Here is a 22816-nt window from a genome sequence, read left to right on the forward strand (position 1 = left end):
AATGTTTAACCTTAGATGTAAACGGGTTTGATAAAATCTCTTACTTTTCGTGTTTACTTAGCTGGTTTACCCATCCTGAACCTCATCAGAAAGGACAAAATAGTTGCCTAGCCAGTGGATTGGATCTGATAGGGTGATTCTCTAATACAGTAAAAGTGTGTGGGTGAGATTGTGAGCATCATCACCGACTGGGGGCTTGGTGTAAACTGGAAAGGCGACTTCTGGTGGACAGCCTACTCCTACATGTAGGCACAGAGGTCGCGGAGAGAGAAGAAACCCACCGCTCCATGTTCCTCTTAATCAGCTCCGGTGTAGCCTCACTCGACTCTGTCAAAGCTGCATCAATTGCAAATGATTACACGAAAGGAAATTATGACTGAAAACATCTGGGTGCGGCACACTTTAGAGGAAAAGGTTTCGCTCTGCCGGAGGTCGTTCGCATTTTTGCCTTTTGTATTTCCTTGCTGAATGTCGTGGACATTTTGGATTTTTTTTCTTTAAATACTCAATGTCAATAAGTCTTACTGATTAAGGACACTTTGTGCTCGTGTCTTCTCTCTTGGTTAGTTTGTTTAAGTAACATCTGGAAGGTAAATACTTTTCAGTGTGAGAACAACTGGGTACGTAAAACAACTTGAGGACTGCTTGCGGAGGAGAATGTGCGGACTGGGCCAGCTTCGAGTTGCTCTTGAAGTGGTTAGCTAGCTGCTAACACTAGCTAAATTAAAACCTATTGAACTACCGTCAAGCAAAAGCTGTGAAGCTAGCTAATGCCCACTTGTCGACACAATCTTGGATAGTAGCACCCTGTCGATAACCTGGACACCGTTAAATGAGACACTGACTCGACTGTAATTCAGGTAAGTGTCTTTGTTTTGCGCAAGTTACTGCTTTCTGACTGTGGGGCCCCCATACAACATGCTAACATTAATGCTAGCTGCAGCGTAGCGCTGATGTCCCATTCTGATACTGTCCGACTTGAGCCTTTTGCATTAATTCAGTCAGTTTTTTTAAACAATTAAATTATAATGTTACACCGTCTACTGAACGCTTATGGTTCAGCAGTTATTGTGACCATACTCCTTTTTTTGTTTAAACACAGAAGTAGGGTTGGACGGTAACAAGAGATTTTAAGCAGCTGTCTGTGTGTGTGTTTTTCTTGGTAACAGCTGTACATTGCTGCCCGTTTTCAATGCTGCTCTCCTGAAATCACAAGAAAAAAATCCAATTTAACGCAGTGCGGTGCTTTTCTAAAAAAAAAAAAAGACTTGATTATCTGTATATATTGACTGCCATTTCCATTATCATAGTCATACAGCTGCAGTGCAACAGCAGCAGCAGCAGTCACATCTTTTGTTGCGGGGCACCTTCAGCGCTTCGACGGACGAGGGGATTATTAGTGTGCTCAAAACACTCCACATATCGGCGTTTTATATTTTCTCACCACTCCACTAATCAGATTACTATCCCCACTTAACTCCAATGTAATTTAATCCTGTTGAGATTTGAGATAGATGTGGAGCAAGTCTAGGTTTGATTTTTTTTCTCCCCCACCTCTCTTTTTTAAAGAATTTTAGCAGGTCTATGCCCGTCGACTTGTTTGTTGTTTTGCCACTCATCTCTCGGGTAAAATGCTGTCAAGACCGAAGAAATCTCAGGAAATAACACGCAGGTGACAACAGCAGCAAGCTTATGCTTCTGTTGTTTTTTTTTTTAGCTACTTGATTACATCCGTCAATGCTTTGTGGTTTTAACAAACCAATGAAAGCATGATATTATGCTCGCAGCAATAACTAAAGCTATAAATTACTGGTTGTATACTCGGGTAGACATATTTATGCAGCTCTGTAGATTATCTGATGTCAGCAAGGCTCGTCACGAAAATACAAACTTGACCCGGCTGAACTGACCCTTGAAACTGACAGAACAGGAAGCTTTATGTTGCCAAAGAAGGAACACATGGTATGCAAATATGGCATACAAACACTACATGCATCTATGGATGTCTTCTAGCCTGCTGGAGAAGGATTTTGCTGCCTTTTTTAAAAAGTAAACATTTAGTTAAATGACCGCCATTGTTGTGTTGTAAAACAGATAAAGTATCTGATTAGGCTTCAAAGGCCACTCCTCCAGTCTGTAATGAAATAAAAACAAACACTCAGGCGTATCAGATGGCATTTATTATTGTAGGTTCATGATATAAGCAGCTTTTTGTAGATTATAATCCAGGTGTTCATGATAATATTGGCTGACGATATGCATAATCTGACCTTGCAGTTTCTCCCGTTTGGGGTAAAACCGTGTGAACACAAATTAATGTGGCATTATTCTTGTGGTCTCCTCTCTAGGGCTGCAGCTAAAGATTGTTTTCATTATAGAGTAATCTGCCGATTGACCTCTCGATTAATCTTTTACTGAATGAAATGTGAAAAAATAGCATTCACGATTTCTCAGAGCCCATGGTGATGTCTTCAGTTTGCCTGCTCTGTCTGATCAAAAGTCCAAAACCTTCAAATATTCAATTTTCTGTCATACATCACAAAGAAAAAGAGCAAATTGTAACATTTGAGAAGCTTAAACTAAAGAACTTTTTGCTTGAAAAATGATTGAAACGATTACGTGATTATCAAAATCGATTAATCGACCAATCGTTGTAGCTCTACTCCTTTCCACTTTGCAATTTTTGATCATAAATCTAATTAAATATCATATGTTAGACTGCTAAACATAGTGCATACCCATCTGGGGTATAAAACACTCTTTTTCCGCTGAGGTGTTGAATGCCTATGTCGGTGAATATTTCTTCTAGTTCCTTGTATGATCATTTACAACAGACCTTATCTAGAATGGAAGATAAGGTTCACTCCAACAAAGGCCTTTTACTGTGCTGTTCTTTTCTCACACTAGTGCCAAAGTAGTGCTACAGATATGCTTTCCCAACAGATTGTTGTGCCATTTGGAGACAGAAAGAAAGCAGTCAAGCCATGTGTTCTTATCTTCATCATACCCCAAAGAATGTTACTTTTGACTGCATACTGGTCAACACAAAGTCCATAATGCTTCTATTGTGAAATTTTCTGTATCTCTATATCGTACTTTGGGGTTGGACAAATAAAACTCTTGAAGGATTAGCTCCAGGTCACCCAGGTTAAAACCTCTTTTTTTTTTTTCTTTGTGTTCAGCAGTTCTAAACAGCTTGTTTTTCCTTGATTGCAATTCCTTGAAAAGCCCAATGAAATGGGTAATCTTTATTTCCTTTGGGTGATGTAATTCCTGTCGAAATAGGACACGGCAAGTGATCATCCTGCACTGTAAACCAATGAGATATCAGTCAAGAAGAAAAGAGCTGATGAAAAGAGGTTCAGAATAACGGGATGTCTTTAAAAATGTTTTATTGGTTGAACTTTTGGTTAACGCCTAATGATGGTGTCGATCAACTGCTGAAAACAATCCTCTGAGCAAATGAGTGTCACTGTGACTGCAAGGTGTTTTTGTCTAATGACACTTCATACCAATTTAAAAAGTTCAATTATCTTGGTAAAATCCTTAAAATGACTATCTAATCTACTTTTTCTGCCTCATTAACAATCCAGAATATAAATATGCAAATAATGTTGATTTCAGAGGTCGAACTGCTGGACAAAAGATGTCTCCCACTTCACTGTTAAAGTCAATTCTCAGTGTTTGTGCAATGGTGGCTTCAAGTTTCCACGTCACACTTTTACAAGTTGAATATTGGAGCAGGATTAGCTTCCAAGCTAGTTGTGATGTCACCAATCATGCTTGTAGGTCCACCTGTTTAAAACTGGATCTTCAATGAGCTCGGAGAAACTTTCCTCTTTCAGCAGATCAACGTGAAAACGGCCTTCTAGTGTCAAACTCCGCACATACATCATCCTGTACAGTGACGCTCCAGCATTCAACTATAGGAACAAGAAGCAAAACACATTTTTGGATGGAGGGGAACCTTAATATTCTTTCCTGTGTGGCCTTATAAGTTCATATTTCCTCTTAAGCAAATCAAGCCTGACTCATAGGGAAGAGAAATATGCTGGAGTAATGTGTCCATTAAGAAATAGTAGACGCGTTTTAATGACTTAATAGTCATGTGACATCGTTGATGAGTTGCAGGTGATTGTGTATTGCGATAGTGAACATGTGAGAACATTTTGTCACGGTAGGAAATGAGTCACTACATACTGTCTGTATTTCTGATATTAATATATTGCCATGTGAAGGTGGGTAACTGTCTTTGTGTCGCAGTCGAGTGTGTCATGGAAAAAAACTGTCAGTCTAAATGTCCTTCATATCATTGTTTCAGAGAGGGCAAAAATTCAGCCAATTAAAATATTAGCTTGTACCTACTGTACAGGCTAATATTTTATTTTAAGATTGTTCTCACATTATCGTCAATGTTTTCCACACACATAGAGTGTATTTAGTTGATACAGTTAAAAGGATTTGCCCCGTTCCAAGCAGAGTTTTTAAAACAAAGTGACATTGAGCAAGTTTTTGTTATATAGATGGCCGTGCCTCCCTTTCTTTTAGTAGCAGGTGCATGCAGAGCAAGGTGTGGTATGTGATATTTTGCCAATTTTCAATAAGAGCTCCAACAATTAGTCAATGAATCACTTTGCCAACTATTAAATCAGTCACCTTTTTCGATGATTCATTTTGGCTCTCGTTTGGAGCCATTTGTTAAGAGAAATGTTTCCAAATTCTCTGGTTTCAGCTTCTCAAATATAAAGGTTTCTTTCCTGGTTTCTTTAGTCCTCTCTAACAGCAAATGAAATATCTTTGGGTTGTTGACTGTTGGACTGGATGAAACAAGACATTTGAGGATGTCACCTAGAGCTTTGGGGAAACAGTGATTGACATTTTTCATCATTGTCTTACCTTTTTTATAGACCGAACAACTAATCGATTAATTGAGAAAATAATCAACAGATTAATCCATAATGAAAATAATCATTAGTTGCGGCCCTATTTTCAATAAATAGGCTAGCATTTTTATGCTAATAATCCTTAGAACGGATTATTTCTTTCTCAAAATGGGGATAATAAAGAGTCCCAAAACTCAATGTAAGCTCCACCGTTGCCAGTAAAATGTAAGGATCTATTCATAGTTTAATACTGCAGTTGATTAATGTATTATGTTTTCTATTAATACACAACCACAGATATATCCTCAACGTCTGGGAAGCAGTGCGTCATTGTAGAAATTGGGGACATGTGTGCTCCAATGGAAACAGTGACGAAAACAAAAATGGACCATGGTATTATAAGCCTCAAATGTCTTTTTTTTTTTTAAAAGAAGCACCATTGAGACCTAATAATCTAACCTAACCTAGAAGTTGGCATTTAGTTCCAAGTTAGCTGATTACTCATCAGTTATTCTGCAGTGTAATGGTCATTCATAAATGTCATCACCTCAATGAGGATATTTAAGATACGCCTGTTTTGCCTTTGCCTAGTGTGGACATTTGCAAATGCAAGTGGAAATTCACTCAGCCATATAATCATACATTTTTGCATTATAAGTTACTGAGAGTGGATCCGACTCCACCCCTTCCATTTCTGGTGTATGTCAAATCTATTCCGGTTTGTCTACAACAGAGACAGCGTTGACACGGAGTTGACATTCTCAGCCGTCTTCTCTGACAACGCTCCGCTCTTTACACAGTTTCAGTGTTTGAACTGCGCTGACATCTTTGTTTAAGCTATTAGTAAAATGCAGTGTTTATGCATTTGCTCTGACTGGTTTAGGTAGGAGTTTGTCAGTGTAATCTTTTCCTATGAAGCCTTTGAGCTTTCCCATGAGCTTTTTTTATGATCCTCCGTCCCATCACCGGCCTCTGCAGGGATTCAAAGTGTTTTGGCTGCCAAGAAGTGCTCGTCCTTCTCCTTCAGCAGGTGAAAGCATGCAGCAGAGTGCCAATAGCCGTGTTTCCATTAACCTATTTTTATGCGCATTTTGAAGTAACGCATCAAAAGAGCTTGATGGAAATGTCAAAATTCATAAAACGTCCTCCAACTTCTCAAAACAAGTTTTTACGTTGACTTGAGGTGGATTTTGGAAAGGTCAGAAGAGTTAATGAGCAAAATGGGTAAGGGAAATGCATATGTCGAATAAATTGCATGACTGATCAGCTGTTTCCGATCTCCAGATAGCCGATACTAGCTGACATGAAAGAACAATTACAACTCGCCCGACTGAAACAAATTCCTGAAGACCGCTCTCCCATTTTACTCTCGTCAAGGCAATGTAACTATTTGTTTTGTTTCCGGTCGGCAACCTCTACATCTTCCACTGTTTTACCGGTGAATTATTTACGTCTATACCGCCATCTTCTGTCAAAACTATGCATTTCGTAGCCTAGTCTATTCGCTTCAAACAAGTTGATGGAAACGTACGTAATTCGCATTTTCCTTTTTTGCGACATTTCAAAAGTTTGCCTAAAATTCTCTTGCGAATCTAATGGAAACACAGCTAATGGTTGATAGCAAAACAATGGCTAATTTGACTGCAGACAGTGACAAAGCAAGGTAGTGGGATTAGTCACCTGAGAAAGACGATTAGTGGTTGTCATCATCTCTGTGCAGAGTAAAACTAGAATTGGGAACAAGATAGCAGGTTTTTTTTCGTCTTTTTTTAGATTTTATGGATGAGTGTGTGCCTCCTGATGATAGCAGGGGATTTGTCAGCTAATGTTACACTGAGAGTTTTTTAGTCTTTATAGTAGCACATGCTTCATGGGGGCTAGATCACCATGGTAACTGAAGCTGCACCGCTAACTTGATCTGGAGCAGGCTATATTCAGACAAGGGATGTCCCGAGCTGATATCTATAATTTATGGCAACGTTTCAGTCCTACTGACCTCACTCAGACTGTAGAAAACGCACCGACACACCTTTTCTATACCAAAATCGACTACTCCTCAAGAGACTGACCATTCCCGAAGACTCAAGTATTATATTTCACAATTTTTTCCCCAACCGATACTCATTAAAGACTAAAGGTTTGTTCTCTTTGAGTGTTATTTGATTTAAATGTATTTTGTCACCACACTTGTGGCAGGTGATTCTGATTTACAGTCTGGGGAAGGTCTGTAGGGATATTTTCAGTACTGCTTTGTTTGCCATAATGATAAATCAGTCAGAGATATAGCCTGTTCTTGGTCTGTTGCCCACTGGCTTTTAAAGCTGGCTTAACAAATAGGTTACATACATTAACGACTGTAGATATCAGTATTGAATGAATAGCCTATTAAGCCTTCAATACAGTAGATGGATGGTCCATGACAAGTTTTGTGAGTCTGTATTTTTACTCAGTGTTTGCGGAAAAAAGTGTAAATTTACATCACATTTGACATGCCGGTCCATCAGTTTTAACATACATCAGTGGATTCAGTTTCTCCCTAATGATTTCTCTGCTTGTGTGACCCAGTTAGGAGAACAGCTGTCTCTGCCTCATTCAGTCTTGCTTTCTATCAGCAGATATGTTCATAAAGCCAAATCCTTCCTCAGTTCGGTGTGTACTGGCTAAACAAGAAGCCACACAGGAGCTCACTGTAAACAGCTCCAATCTCCCCTACAAAATAGCTACATGTAAGATTTACAAATTACATTCCTGGTTAAATAAATAAATGAGGAAATTCCGCAGAAGATCTTATGTAATGGAAGGATTTCGAAGGGTTTTTAATTACCGAATGGGAAGAGGAAAGACAAGTTCTTAGAACTACACCCTGCGAGAAATGGTCTGTTGTAATATCGACTACAGATAAGCTTTTTTTATCTCTGCTTTAAGCTGCCTCCATACTGATTTTATGTACAGTAGGCTGGGCAATTCATTGTCTGCAGGCCGTCTACACATGATAAGCGGCCTGCCCTGAACCTTACTTGGCTTTGGGTTGGGCACAGTGTCAAGTGCGACCCTAGTAGATCGGCAATACATTGTCGGGTCTTTTCTATAACTCATAAACAAGACGTACCGAAGTCATGCTGAAGAAATGTACGATATCTTGGGTCATGGTGCAGGTATCCCAGCTGTATGGAAAAGCCAGCAGCATGAAAATGGCTGGGATAATGTCAGAGATATTTAGATTATGTTATAAACTGAATATATCCACTGTTGTCATTTACCACTTCAAATAATAAAATACACTGAGAATTCTTTTAAATATTGGATTCGTAGAGTGATTAGGCTGTATTCATTCATATTTTCAGTCAATCTTAAATAACCATGTAGCCAAAATATCTTTTTTATACATTCAGTGATATTATATGAGTAAACTGACTGCTCACTATACCCTTAGACAATTTAATTATGCATTTGCACAGTCATTTTTCTTCAGTAATCTTCTCAAACCTTGGTAGCACAGTTGTTTCTCTTCCACTTTGATTGTTTTGTGCTTAATCATTTTACCTTTGCAACTCTAACTACCAAATTCCCCTAGAAGATCAATACGCTGATCTTATCCTGAATGCTTTTCATTTGGATCTGGATCCTTTGCCTTTCACTTCAGTGCACTCATAGCTGCTGGATTGGAAAGGTCAGGCTGATGACCAGTGTCATGAGACAGGTTGCACAGGGTTGCCAACATTAGGTTTTGTGAAGATAGCTAAGGCAAAGATGGCTCCAGTATACTGATTTTGTTGTGTAAGACAGAGCACAATAGTCTGGAGTGACGAGGAGACATAAAGTCCCTGCTGTACTGGATAGTCTCATGCCCTGGTCAGACCTACCACCCTGCATTCAGATTAGCCTAGATTATATCCATATTGATTGCAGCTCAAAGCTGGTTTCAATATGCAGCTCACACACATGTCAGGTGACAACCTGATCAGATATTCTGCGCTGGTCCAGCACAGGCTGGCCATATTTATGCAAATAAATACAAACATCACCTCCATTTCAATAGACGACGCCTCAGTTCAGGCCGTCATTCTTTCTATTCTTGGCTTATAGACTCATATGAGTTGAAAAGACTAGTCAGTTAATCAATTACTGGATTGACAGGATGTAAATCCTCTTGTTCCAGCGCCTCTAATGTGAATATTGTTTGTGATTTTTAGTCTTCTATGACAGTAAACTAAATATCTTTTGGTTTTGGACTGTTGGTTGGACATTTGAAGATGGCACCTTGGAATCCGGAAAACTGGGAAGGACATTTTTCATAGTTGTTGTTGTTGGCGTTTTATAAACCAAACAATTGATAAACCGGAAAGATAATCATCAGATTAATTGAATCGAATTAGTTCCAGCTCAAGAAATTACACAAACAGTCTTGTTAATGCTTCACGTACAGAGATCATATCGGTATTGTTGTTGATAATTGTTTTGTACATTTAGAGCTACAATGATTAATTGATTGATTACTATTTTCATAATGGAATAATCATTTCAGTCATTTTTTTTAAGCAAAAATGGACAACGCTGTGATGATATGTTGTCTTTCTTTGTCATATTTCACAGTGAATTGAATATCTTGAGGTTTTGGACTGTTAGTCAGACAAAAGAAACAAATTGAAGACCACATCACCATGGCCTCTAAGAAAATGCAACATTTCATAGACTAAACAATTAATCAAGAAAATACTTGACAGATGAATCGATAATGAAAAGAATCGTTGGCGGCAGCCCTACACACAACGATTACACTGGCACAAGTCTACCACTAAGTCTGAATGTTACCTGCAGCAGTGCAACCGCAGTATATTTTGGGTGGTATCACACTTGTTGTTCAGAGCTGTTAATTAGAAAAAAAAATAGTGCAAAGTCTGAACAGCTTCTCCTCAACCGAGGCTGGCGATATAATTCAAATTAAATAAAATCTGCTTTGTGTGAACACAGGCAAAACGGTGGGTTTGGGACTGTCAAGAAGGCGCCATGTTCGGCTTTCAATCACTGTAGTATGCTGCGATTTTTTTTTATTTTTAAACAAGCTGTGAACAGGCACAGGCTGGTCAGAGCCTTGTGCACCGACCCTAACACACCATCGCCTTCCTGTGATGTCATGTGACGGCTTGCTGTTTTTGTATAGCAGCTCTGTGTTTACTTCTGTTTACCACTTCTGTTAAAGAACGTACAAGTTGCGTGTGTTCCCTCTTTGATTCGCGAGCGTCTCCTTTTGAGTGTTAATGTCACTAAATAAACACAGCTTCCAACTGCAGCGAGGATACTAGTGTTTGCTCACAGATCCGCGTTTGACATCAGTCTGACAGCAAGACAAATATGATTTAAGTTTACAGTGTTCTGCAGAGTCTATTAGCAGAGCAAAGGAACAGACTGGCCAGAACAAGGAACAGAGGAACTGGTATTACTAATACTTAATTATCTCAGTAATCAAAAATAATGATATTATTACCATAGCAAACAAAACAAACATGCAACTATCTCTTTTACTTGGCTGCATCTGTGTGATTGACTGCATTTAAGAGCAGAAATAAACCCAGTCCTTCCTGAGTTTGTTGGCGTTTGATCCAGTTACATCTTATTAATATACTATAATTGTATGTCTTATATCCACATAAGGCTCTCCAGAGTATGCATATGTATGAATTTCCTAAGGAAGTCTTTACGGTGCCTTTTGTGAGCGTGAAGGAACATGTCCATAATAGGTAATATGTCTATTTTTAACTTACGTGAACTGAAATTTGCAGGTTTAGAGTAGAATAACATCATCTATTTATAAAAAAAATACCGCACCCCAGATGCTGGACACATTATCAGATTACAGTTATTCTACAGAAACAGAATATAAACATGAAACTTTATATTTTCAACACATAATTCTGGATGCAGAAGCGAATATAAGTCTTAACTGTGCAAGCCAGAGGATCAAGTACTTCCTCATTGATAGATACAAACAAGGTGCGGGTGATTTCCATCACATGGGCACTTCTAGTTTCAGTGAATAACTGTGTGTGTCGACGGGGCTGTCTGAATGAAAAGCAAGTGGCTGCAATGCCGCCCCCTCCTCCCCCCACCCCACTGCCAACACCCCCAATTTGAAAATCTATGCTTTCTTTTGCTTCCAGTGTGTTACGGAGGGAACTTTTGTTTGGCAAGACTCAGTACGCCAAATAGATGAGATGGGGGGATAAAGGCACCCAGGAGGAAGTGGAGCAGAAACTAATGAGTGTCAGTACAGTCCAATGTGTTCGCAGCTGATTGGGAGACCCTATGAATTAAGTCAAAATTTCTCTCCCTTCTCTCTGTCTTTCTCCTCCTCCTTCTCTTATCTCACTTCTTTCTCTCCCTCCTCTCCCTCTCCCTCCTTCCCGCACTATAGGGCACTATTGTGCTCGACGAGTATAGAAGAGGGATGATCCTATCTTTTTTAGCCGGCTCAGTTCGTCTCAGATCAGCTGGCAAGGCTAATGCTTTTCCAGACATGCACAGACAATACCGCTGTGTTGTGCTCTGACCTGAGAAGCACAAATTATGTCGCATTTCAAGGCTTAGTGTCTGTCAGGTTGTCTTGTTTTTTAGTGACGCAGGACAACATTTATATTACAATGTATGTTGGACTCCTTGCTTTAGCAGAAGCAACATTAAGGATGCACTTAGATGTTGACGGCATAAAGAACAGTATAAAAATGACTGAGTGTATAATGTATTTCTATCTGAACTCGCTGAGTGTCCTCAGGCAGAACCGACTCGGCACAGAGGTGCTATTTCAGTACATCCTAAACTTATTAATTTCCACATCCCTTCAGCCGCTCTATGTAGTTAACTGAAATATTCGCTGACAAGCATAACTTTAACACGACGAGAGAGAGAGAAAGACCTAAATTCGACTACTAATGAACACGCGCGAAGGAAACCGTGTACTCGCCGCAATCTTAATCTAATCCCGTTTGGATTTAACAGCGTCCCATCGCCTTACTCAAGGGATTAGATCCATGATCGATATGACAGTATATTGTAATACATTATTAATACACCGGCACTAATATCACATTCCCTTCATTCATGTTCTTGTGCTGCTTTATGGCTGTTTTTTTTTGTTTTTTTTTACATTTCAGAAATTACTTTTCTGTATAAAACAAATGGAAACAAATGTGAAACAGAAAACATCTGATAATGCAGTTAGTTAGTGAGTAAGTTTGATTATCGGTTTTGTAATAAATAGAGGAATTTCTTCCTGTGCAGTTGCAGATATTGTGATAAACAGATGCTTATCTTGCAACATACTGTGATATCATTACCATAAGATATACAAACACTACCACAAATGGATTGTAGAGATAATCAGCAGCTTCCTAATTCTACTAGTATGAGCTTGAAGTTATTACAAGATCTTCTCATAGTTCTTCTTATATTTATGGTGCAAGATGAATTAATACTTTTCAAACTGAAGCTGATGGTGAACCGTCGGTATTTGTGCTGTTTGCTTCATGCTTGTGCGCTTACAGTATGTCGTCTTTTTGTCTTTTGTTTTTCATTAGATAAGCACTAGATTGTGGCTGTCGGATCTATCACCTGCCATCCACTGGGATCCAGGCGCTTGAGTCCTAAATGACAAGGTATGTAAGGCAGCACGTTCATGTCATTGTAACGTCCTATCGCTAGAATTCAGCTCTTTATTTATCACCTCCAGTAAATCTTCCCTGCAGGTCACACAGCCTCGGTGTGTTGGTGGTTATTTTGTGAAATTAAATGGCCTGGTGTTTGGCAGCTGGGTGATAATATCAAATACATCAGCAATCAGCTATAGATTGAATCCGTTGTGGGGGTTTGGATTTAGATTTTAATGTCTGTCTCTCAGCTCTCACAGAACTTAAGTGATGTATTTTTTTTTTGTCAAACATTACGCTGACAAGAAACAACAGGAGCGCCCCACCCTGTTCTCCTGGAGGCCGTGAGACATGATACACCTGCCAAACTAGCTCTGTGTGCAATCAGCATCCTATTTCACCTTTTTAAAAAAAAAAAAAGTCAGAAAATAGCCGCCCTTTAGATATTGTTCAGCCTACTTTCAAAATATTGCATGAGCGATACACAATCCAGTGCAGGATCCGCTCTCCTTACATCTGTGATGATTATCCAACATGACAGCTGTAGTATCAACACATCATATGCAGCTAATGTCACGTTAATTTGGCAACATGTCAGTTAAGACGGTTTTACTCCGAGGTGTTAATATTGTACCTTCTACGGGTGCAAATGCTCCTTTTTAGTCTTATGTCGTCAGAAGTGCAAAACACTTCCTGCAGCAGCTTCGCAATTCAAAGCCTTCCAATAGAGGGACTTAAGTTAACCACGAGACAGAGTGATAGACAGTCAGGAACTCTTGAGGTCAGTGATTATGATCATGAAGCGCATTTGTTTACACAAATAGGTGCGTGAAAACACGCCGGGGTTCAAAGGCTGCCTCGAGTCCCGCATTTTGGATGAAAGGGACACAAAAAAAAGTCCCTTCAGGGTGCAGATTGTTCCATCATGTTGTCAACTGAGAATTTAGATCCTGCTAAACTCTGAATATGATGATCAGGATTATAGTTTTATATCAAATACGATGCGTCCAATGAAGGTTTTTTACATTATCTTTAATTTGTGGTCACTCTCACAGTCAGTGCTGCATTGTGTTTGGATAACCGGATTATTTAATTTTACAATTTAGTGACTATAGATAACACATTTCCAGACGACTAGACAGTCAGTTTGTCCTGAGGATACTACGGACGCACATCATATCTTGTGACATGAACAGTGAAGACAACGAGACCGGATGACGGGCCGTGCCTGTCTTACTCCAGGCTGTTTTGTTTCTTAGCTTTGCTGACAGGAACAGGTTCGCCTTTCAGAAGCAGAAGGACTTTGCTTTGTCTAAAACGCCACATTTCCACATTTACTCGTCGGACAACTTGGCTTTTCTTCTAACTCAAAGCCACTCTGTTTGCATAACTGTCACACCGCCGCAGGCTTAGCATCAATCTACATCTGATACCTGGATCTAAACCTAAGACAACATACCAGTCTCTAGCTTTCATTTTCTTTTTTGTCCATAATAGAGATTTATATATATTTTTCTCTTTTTTTTTTTTTCCTTTTTTCATAAATCAACACCAAATTACATACAGCAGTAAACCGCTGCTGCTCTGCTACATGATGATTATGGAGCCGCAGTATGTAAACACACATTTAGCTCTATGATCTTTACATGACTGTCAATCTAAGAGCTTATACAGACCAAATGTATCATTAACACATCAGCTGCGGCTTATTCGCAGCGTTAAACATCTCGGTAAGGTCACGTCTTCTAATTTCCACCAGTATAAACGACCGCACACGTCTCATCGCTCATTCTAAATCTTCTTTTCAACCCACACTATAACATTTTATAAACTAAAAATCATTCCTTCCTTTTGAGATTATACCTTTTTTTTAATTTACAGAAAGAATTTTGATTTGAAATATGCTCCTTGTGTCAAAAGTGACATTAAACACACACACACACACTCGGCTGAAGTGAGTATTGCTGCTCTGTGTTTTTAAATTTCATCATATCATCTTTTAGTTTCCGAAGACTTTTATGTGTGTGTGAACCTTGCCTCACACTCAGTTTCCAGTATGTGTGCTATAGATAGATTTTTCATACGTGGGTTCCTCATGATGATAGTGACTTGTAGTTCTTTTAAAGAGGAATAATCGGTATAAGTCTTTTGATTAACTGTATCTACGGATTGAATTAACTAACCTAAAGCATGTGATCTATCTTAGAAGAACTTTTAATCCATTATTCCACGCACGCAGTTTCAGCCGTGCTTTTGGCTGTCAGGATAATTCACCATGCTTAGAGCCTCACATTTTTCCGGATGATCAGGTACAGTCTCTTGTCTGGCTGTGAGAGATTTACATCGACAGCTTTGCAGCCAACTATCGCTCAGGGTCCCGCTTCAGGGTGTCGTAGAGATACAGGTGGAGTCCTCGTAGTCCTCTCTGCAGGTGTGTGAGTCGTCGGCTCCTTGTATTTTTCAGACAACCTTTTCTGATGTAGGCTGAGATTGTTGAGGTAACACGGGGGAAGATAAAGAAAGGCTCAGTAATCTTTTCATTTTCAGTAATGCCAGACATCTCAGTAATTACCAGTAATTACCTAGACTGTGGCAGGCCGCCACAGTTTCATAATGAACCGAAAATATTTTTACACTCATAATAACATCATGGCTCCTACTTAACACAAAAGCTGCAACTTCAGCATATTTCACCAATAAGGAGGGGAAATTACTGAAAAAAATAGAACAACAGGTTCATCTCACGTTGGCGTTACAAGTGTATTTCATTCAATCTGGGAAGAAAAATACAAAACAATCAATACTGTCTTGTTTTCAAGCGTTGCAGGACGACAGCACGACCGACGATAAACGTTCAAGTCTTATCTTAATGTTATCTATGAGCTAAACTAGCTGTATTAGAAACAAACAGCTCATTTCTGTTTCCGTGCCGAGTGCAGCAAAGTCAGCTAGATTCGTTTTCAGTCAATCGATTCATTAATTCAAGTTAATCTCTGAGCGCTAATTTTTTTTTTTTTTTGTCGACGTGTTCAACAGAAACAAATAGTGAACGCAGCAGAAAAACGGTTATAATAGTGAGTCATAATTTCTTCGAGCACATGGCGATGTCTGATCAACAGTCCAAAATCCAAATATATTCAGTTAATTCATTGCAGCTCTAATTTTTCTGTCCTTCTTCTTTCAGCAGAAATAACAAGTGAACACAAAACAATATCAGATAATAGTTGGTTATATTTGCCATGTCATCACTATTCATATCTATACAACAAATATGTGTATGATTAAATCGTCTACTAGAGCACAAAATTGTTTACAAAGTTCTTTATAGGTCTAGCTTCTTAATTTTGCTCTCAAAGTGCACCAGATTGATGCATTTAACCCTACAGGGTCTGAGTTCCACCCAGCACAGTCTCACAAACTCCTGTGGGAAACACTGCATCTATAGTTTGTGATCTACCAAAGCTGTTTTCTAGTGCAAATCTCTTGACACTGAAGCATAAATATAGCTTATTTATTTACTGATGCAGTGACATTAACCTCTCTAAGTGATTAACCTCTCAGTTAAAATGCAAATGTATGATCTAATAGGTCTTTCTGGTTATCTATGGGTGCAGGATGTTTGAGATTGGGGGACTAAAAACTGTATATTTTGACCCATCTTTCTTCTTTTTTTTTTAATGCCATTTTAAAACAGCATATGATGAGCAGACTTTCTGCCTTTAACAATGTCAAAGGGAGAATGTTATCCATTTCCATGCTCTTTAGTTGGCAAACAAAGAAATGCGTCATTTGTCTGCATGGATACAGGGCGCTGACCTGAATGTGTCTGACCTGGTTATTGAAACTTGGCAAACTGCATTTTGCTCCCTCTGTCTTCCCCTGCTTACACAGACAAACACACAAACAGACACTTCACTGTATTTGATGTCTTATCCTGCATATCTCTCTATTGGGGAAGCATCATCCTCCAAACAGGCTTATTACCGTTTCAATGTCTAAGATGACGTCCGGTTTAGTATTTCAAGTTATAGTAAATACATTTGAGATGACTTCTTCACCTAATTATCATGAAAATGCAAGATATTTACTTTCACCGTGTGCCATCTGTGGGAGTAGATCATAAGCAGATAGCCCTCCAGGTCTTTCTCGAGCCTTGTGAGTTGGAAACGAGACACGCAGCATTAGTCTCTGTCACTTGAACTCGCTCCTATCAGCGTAAACACTAATCGTCTGCTTCTCTCATACTTCACGGTTCAAAATAAACCGTTACAGAGAATAAGGTAACCGTATATTCCAAGCAGTCACGTGGCAGCGATCTTGGTGGAGAATGGACGAGGTTCTCGACTCGGCGTCAAATACCAGGAAAAACGAACCTTAACATCTCATGTGTGCTGCTATTTCTGTAGCGTAGTCACGTGCAGAGCTGCAGCAAAATGGTATTGCAAAATCTGAATAATAATGCAATAAGAAAATATAGCCTAACAAGAGAAAATAAGAGATAGATAGATTAATCGAAACTGATAATAATCTTTAGGTGCAGCCCTATAATTTCCATAAGAGAGGAGTGTTTATGCAGGATCTGGATGGCTTTTTCCATCCACAAAACAAGGGAAAAATACAGAAGTTTGAACACAGGTGTCAACCAACAGAAGTATTTCAAAGGTAGACGTGCAAAATATCACCTAAATGGAAACAAAGTGGGGTTTTTTTTTTTCTCACCGTCATTGTGGATATTCAATTGAAACAGCTGGTTGTTATTTATATATATCATAGTTTACTTAGTTGTACTACAATGCATTAGGAAGACATTCCATTGTTTTTACAGGTTGTAAGGAGGCGTTATTGGCAGCTGCTGTATCCTTTAGTACAGGAGGTGTAGTTAACTCTGGGTTTTCCCCCGGCATGGAGATTTTGCTTCATGGATGGATCAGTTTTGATGTTTGATTTTTAAAAAAAAAAGATGCTTATATGCAAAATGCCTAATGTACTTTTGTAAGTAAGCCAAATATTTGTTTACCGTCCGGGCTGCCATATCTCATGTGACATCAAGCGAGCAACTGTCGAAACTCATCCAACAAATCTGCCTTTTTTGTTGTAAGGAAGCCGAAGACTGTGAAACACACTCGACTCTATAACCGCTATAGTTATTGCGACGACGTTAATAAGGGATAATGTCATTGTTCGGATCTCCTCTCTGCAGAAATGAATCCCAGGGGCTCGTATTTAACTAGATCTTATATTTAATTAAGAACTTACTGGCAGAAGGGATTTTTGAGCACCGTACTATTTATAACCAGCAGGGCTCTCTCCTGCTGCCCTGGTTATGTCTTAATGAGGAGGAAACTGCTCCCTAAAAAAATCCAGACTTGTATTTCCACGTCATATTTCACATCATCAGACCTTCTTCTGACATAGCGGGGGACAAAGCAAATCTATTATATCACTTCAAACAGGTTTTGCTCGTTAATCTTTTCTATATCCGTCCGTTTTCTTTTACCTTTACGGTAAAAGGGGACGAAAGAGGGGAAGTTCAGGAATCACCAGCCAAATTATTTCAAATAAAGGTCGGCCAGTTTACATGATGCAACATTCATGCAAACAGTTATGCAAACCATTCTAGCAGGTCAGCAGTAGACCTGCTCATCTTGTTTTCAGCTCTTGGGTTATCACTAGGGGAGGGGCAAAAAATGATGAGCAGAGTGTTTTTGTACATAACACAGTCAGCTCACAGTTGATAAAGCAGCTAGTACAATTTGAAAAGGCAGCTCTGCACTCTCTCTCTCTCACATTAAGTGTAATATTTGCTACCTTTTTTTGTCAATAAACAAGGCTCTGGTTTCACATTAAAATCCCAAGAAGGTGATTATTTAATTAGCCCTACCTGACATACATTTTTACTGGCCCAGGAACCAACTTTCCTCTTTACGACCATAGTTTTAAAGAGAGTCTCTGCTGAATAGTTTTATTTCATTAGACTGGCCTACTTCTAGCGGCCAGGCGTTTGCAAGAAACTCTTGTCTGAAAATACCAGGTTATTCTCTGCAATGACAGTGGAATCAAGAGCTGACGTCAATTTTAAGGCTGTGGTGAACTCGTCTCACAGGACACCCTGTTGTTGCAGACCTCAGCAGAGATGTCGACAGTCTTCTGCAGCCAGGAAGTGGTTTCAGTGAGACACAACAGTTCGTGAAAGGCTGCGGTTGTGTGGTTCTGATCATGAAGCTTCATATAGCCTATGAAGCACATAACCTGCAAATGAAGCACTGGGTGTCAAAGACCAAAACTGAGGCGTATATTATTCAACAACACCTACCGACATCTAGAGTAGCGTTGCACAAGTTCAGCTCAGTCGTCTATGCACTTCTGATCCAGGAAATATGGTAATACATTGAATAATGAATACAGCATGTAAGTAACTTCTAGTTTTTTATCATATTTATGTGATTTATTGAGCTGATTGTTCTACAATATGTTGCATTACTTGTATGATGCATTGTTGGCAGTGTATCATGGTGAGATATAATTAGGTATGCGATGCATACATGTGATTCATCATGTGTCTCCGTCTCCTTACACATATAAATGTAGGTATTGCATCGGATTGCAGAGATCATACAGTGATGTTTCAGTTTAGTATTTCATGCGTCTGTTATTGTCTGTAATCTAATAGACTTTCTGACGTGCGCCAATTGAGAATAAACACAAGATATAAGGCGGAGTAAATTTAAACAGGCACGTTTTGAAATACATTCTCAGATTTCACTGGGAAAACAGGGATTTTTGTGTCGATAAAGTTAATCTTTCATTCATTTGTAACTAAGCTGATTTGCTGTCATAGTGAATTCATTAGAACATACAGCAAAGTTAAGCCATATCATAGTAGATGTGTTGTTCAGGCAGAAATCAATGAGCAGAGGGACCTGTATAACACAGCAGACAAAAGTAAAATCTGTATTCAAGTTGGTGATGTCTGTCATGTGATGTTTAGGTCCAAATTAAGTCACAAACACTCTCTGCTTTTACTTAAGGCTAACTTATTTTCACTATACACAATAATAGGAATGACCGTACCCATCACAAATGTTTATGGTGTGAGTAGGACCCATCTTTAGATCTTTAGCTATATAACAAAGATAAGCAAAGCAAGCTAATCTGAATGTCATTCTTTCTTTTGTTTTTTAAATGCCAAATGTAATAGTCTAGTAACTGTGCTAACATGATCTTCGTTATATAAGGCAGAGCTGTCGGAAATAAAAAAAGGGGGTTGCTCTAAATATTTTCTACATATTGACATTTCAACACAGTGTGAACGGGAGGACAGGCTATTACCAGCGCGAACAAAAGATCAGAGGATAAACACGCTCATTAGTCACCTCGGCGCACGATAGAGAGGACATAACTTTCGGACGGCTTTATTCTCAGTCTTCATCATCCTCTGGGGGGGTGAGGGAGGGGGGGGGATCCAATCCATGACATCTCTATAACCTCCGAGTTGAGTGAGGGCCTGAACAAATGGAAGTGAAAATAAGACTGCACTCATTTGCCTCAGGCCCATCCGTGTCCAAAGAAATAACGTGGGAATTATTCATTAGAGTAATTATGATAGCCATCTCGAATGGAGTTGAAATGAAGACGCTCTGGATGCATGGAGTGTTTTTTCAAATCCTTGAGTTTGCACTGTCAGGCAGAAGAGTGCAGCTGAGAGTAAAAGACAGAATTAAATGTTTCTCATTACAGCCTAAGTTGGTTTCAATTAGGCGTGATAGCTAAATGCAAGTTATTTTATAATATGTTCGAGCTTCATTTCACTTGATAAGAACATTATGAGTCAAAGTTGCATCGCTGTTTTTTTTAATAATCTCTTTAAAGACCCATCAGGCTCTTTACACACCATTCAGCAACACTTGTATTTGTTAGGTGCATCATTATTCATCTAAGTATCTATACTTTTTACATGCTGCAGCAAACTGCTAATGCATTTCCTACTTTCAAACTCTTTATATTTATCAGTAGTTGTAATGAATGAGCAGATTATAATAAATCTAGTTTCAACTACTAGTGTTTTTGACATCACCCATGACGACACTTGGAATTAAATTACTGAGGTATGTGCAATATTTTTTGTGCGTTTGTGACACCAACACACAGAGCCACGTTTGTTCCAAAACTTACGTTAGCATTTTAAGCTACTAGCCCAGTAGACTTAGCCGGGATGGGGGGGGGCGTGTAGCTTTGCGTCATGGCGCGTTGGAGGACCACAGTGTGTTGATAGTCAACACCGGGTGTCGTAGGAATAAGTAGAGATAGCCTAGTTTTTTATTTCTCTGTAAGTAGTGGGAGTATTTAAATTATTTGATTCCTTTCAACAGTGTTATGTACTTTATGTTCTGCTTTGCTGTTTTTAATGTGTTGATTCTTGTGAGGGTACACAAAGAAAACCTATGATGAAAGATAAAGAAATTCTTCAAATGATATGCATACTCCAGTTTTTTTGCAGAGCTTTACTGTGCTCAGTACTTATACATATATATGAGGCTCTGTGGCCTCGTGCTGCAACAGTAGAAGACAGTTTTGTCCTTCGTTTTCAAAGAGATGAATAGCAAAGCCTTACATAAACATATTCTGACATAGAAGAATGCGAGTAGGTTACATATAAATGTGCAAATAGATGTGTCGTCGTTTATGAGTTCAGTCTTTTCAGAGCCGGTCTGTCCGCAGCAGAAAGTTGGGAAGAAGCTTGTAAAAGCCACTTTGTCTTTGTCACAGCTCAGATTACTTACCCTCATTTCACCACAAATTCAAAGAAAACAATCATGGTTTTGTTTTCCGGAGTCACGCAAGACCACAGAGACCTAAGAACGCTGGTGAGAACCAAAACCAGAGGGGAGAGCGAAACTGGAACTTCAGGTTCCACTCAGCTGCGTATCCCAAGCTACAGATACTGGTAACAGGATTGCCTTTCTACCCATTTCAGCTGTAATTATTCCAGCCGTCGTTTCCTGTCGATGAGTAATTGTGTTCATGGATTGCTTTCTATGTTTAGATATTAAGCCTTTTTTTTTCTGTAGAGAGCTTGTTGACTGCCAGCAGTGGTAAAAATAAGAAAGAAATCATGGATATGTGCCTGGAACTGCTCGGTTTGGGAACAGCGTCGGTACGGAGACACGGCTCTGTGTGTCTCAGTTCAGTCGCTGAACTGTTGTCCTCTTAACTCAATATCCCACTGCATTATTGAGAAGCAACAGTTCTCCTGTTGTGCCAGCTTAGAGTTGAATGTGACGCTGTTAATGAGGCACCTAGAGGAAAGACGTCTCTAGGGACTGTTTGACCCTGCTTGTTTTGGTATAGAGATGTGATTAAAGATGTTATTATTGTGCATAAAAATGACTTCACTAGTAACAGGGATGCTATGAACTGTGGAGTGTTTTTAGAGGTTGTTGAACTTGTAATATTTTCCTGTTTGTTACATAACTTTAATTTCTCTATGAGTATAGGGTTGCAGTTCTTAGTCAGCATCTCTTGTGTCTATTCATAATGCTCTGTTATGTGTTGACAAGCAACGAGTGCACATTTGAGAATTTAACAAATCTTAGAGCAGTCAAAGCTTTCAAAAAAAAAACTATTGTTTACAAACCTGAAGCAGCGTTTCACAGCAGTGCAGCATCTTATTCTAGTGTGTGTACTCACGTTGAAATAATACTTAAGCTGTCAGTAAACTCCGCCACCTAAACATTGTGTAACTCGACGTCTGACACGACGTATCGAACGAGATTATCATCTTGTTAATCCGACTCGGATACGCGGAGCGATTGAACGTGTCTCTCCGCGCTGCTGCTTTTTTTTCCTGATTTGTCGCTGAATAATAAAAGAGGATCTCTATATAGTAAAGTACATGATCCCATTTTGAAAAGAGTCACAGCTGTATTATAATGGTGGTGGAGCGGTGAGAAAGAGAAAAAGCCAGTAGCTCACCACCACAAGCAGCACACCAGCAGCAGCAGCAGCGCTCCACCCTGTATTGAGGAAGTGAGTTTTTCTTTCCTCTTCCTTCACAGACAGAACAAGTGTATCCCACAGGCTCTGCAGGCATGCTTTTTTTTTTTTTTTTTTTTTTTTTTTGTCATGTTACGTTGTCGTGCATTGTTTTCGTTGCCGTAATCTGTAATATAAAATTTCAGCTGTGGCCCAGCAATCCTGTAACAGTCCACTGCAATCTGGATCAAAAGCTCCTTTCATAAGGCGAGAGCTAGCCTGTACTAATCACATTCAGCTATATCAACCAGAGGAGTAATA

General features: G+C 39.2%; 1 protein-coding gene across 4 annotated transcripts in view; it reads left to right on the forward strand.

Moving 5' to 3' along the window:
- Window positions 1-55: 55 nt before the first annotated feature.
- erbin (erbb2 interacting protein) overlaps window positions 56-22816 on the forward strand; it is a 57653-nt gene continuing 34892 nt past the window's right edge. For 3 of the 4 annotated variants that reach the window (XM_042394999.1, XM_042395000.1, XM_042395002.1), the window contains exons 1-2: window positions 56-860; window positions 12455-12532. The gene's annotated coding sequence lies outside the window, so the exon portion shown is untranslated. The remainder of the gene's footprint in view (window positions 861-12454; window positions 12533-22816) is intronic. The other variant, XM_042395001.1, reaches the window with a different exon arrangement.

Source organism: Thunnus maccoyii, chromosome 19, assembly GCF_910596095.1.
Source record: "Thunnus maccoyii chromosome 19, fThuMac1.1, whole genome shotgun sequence".
Taxonomy (NCBI): Eukaryota; Metazoa; Chordata; class Actinopteri; order Scombriformes; family Scombridae; genus Thunnus; species Thunnus maccoyii.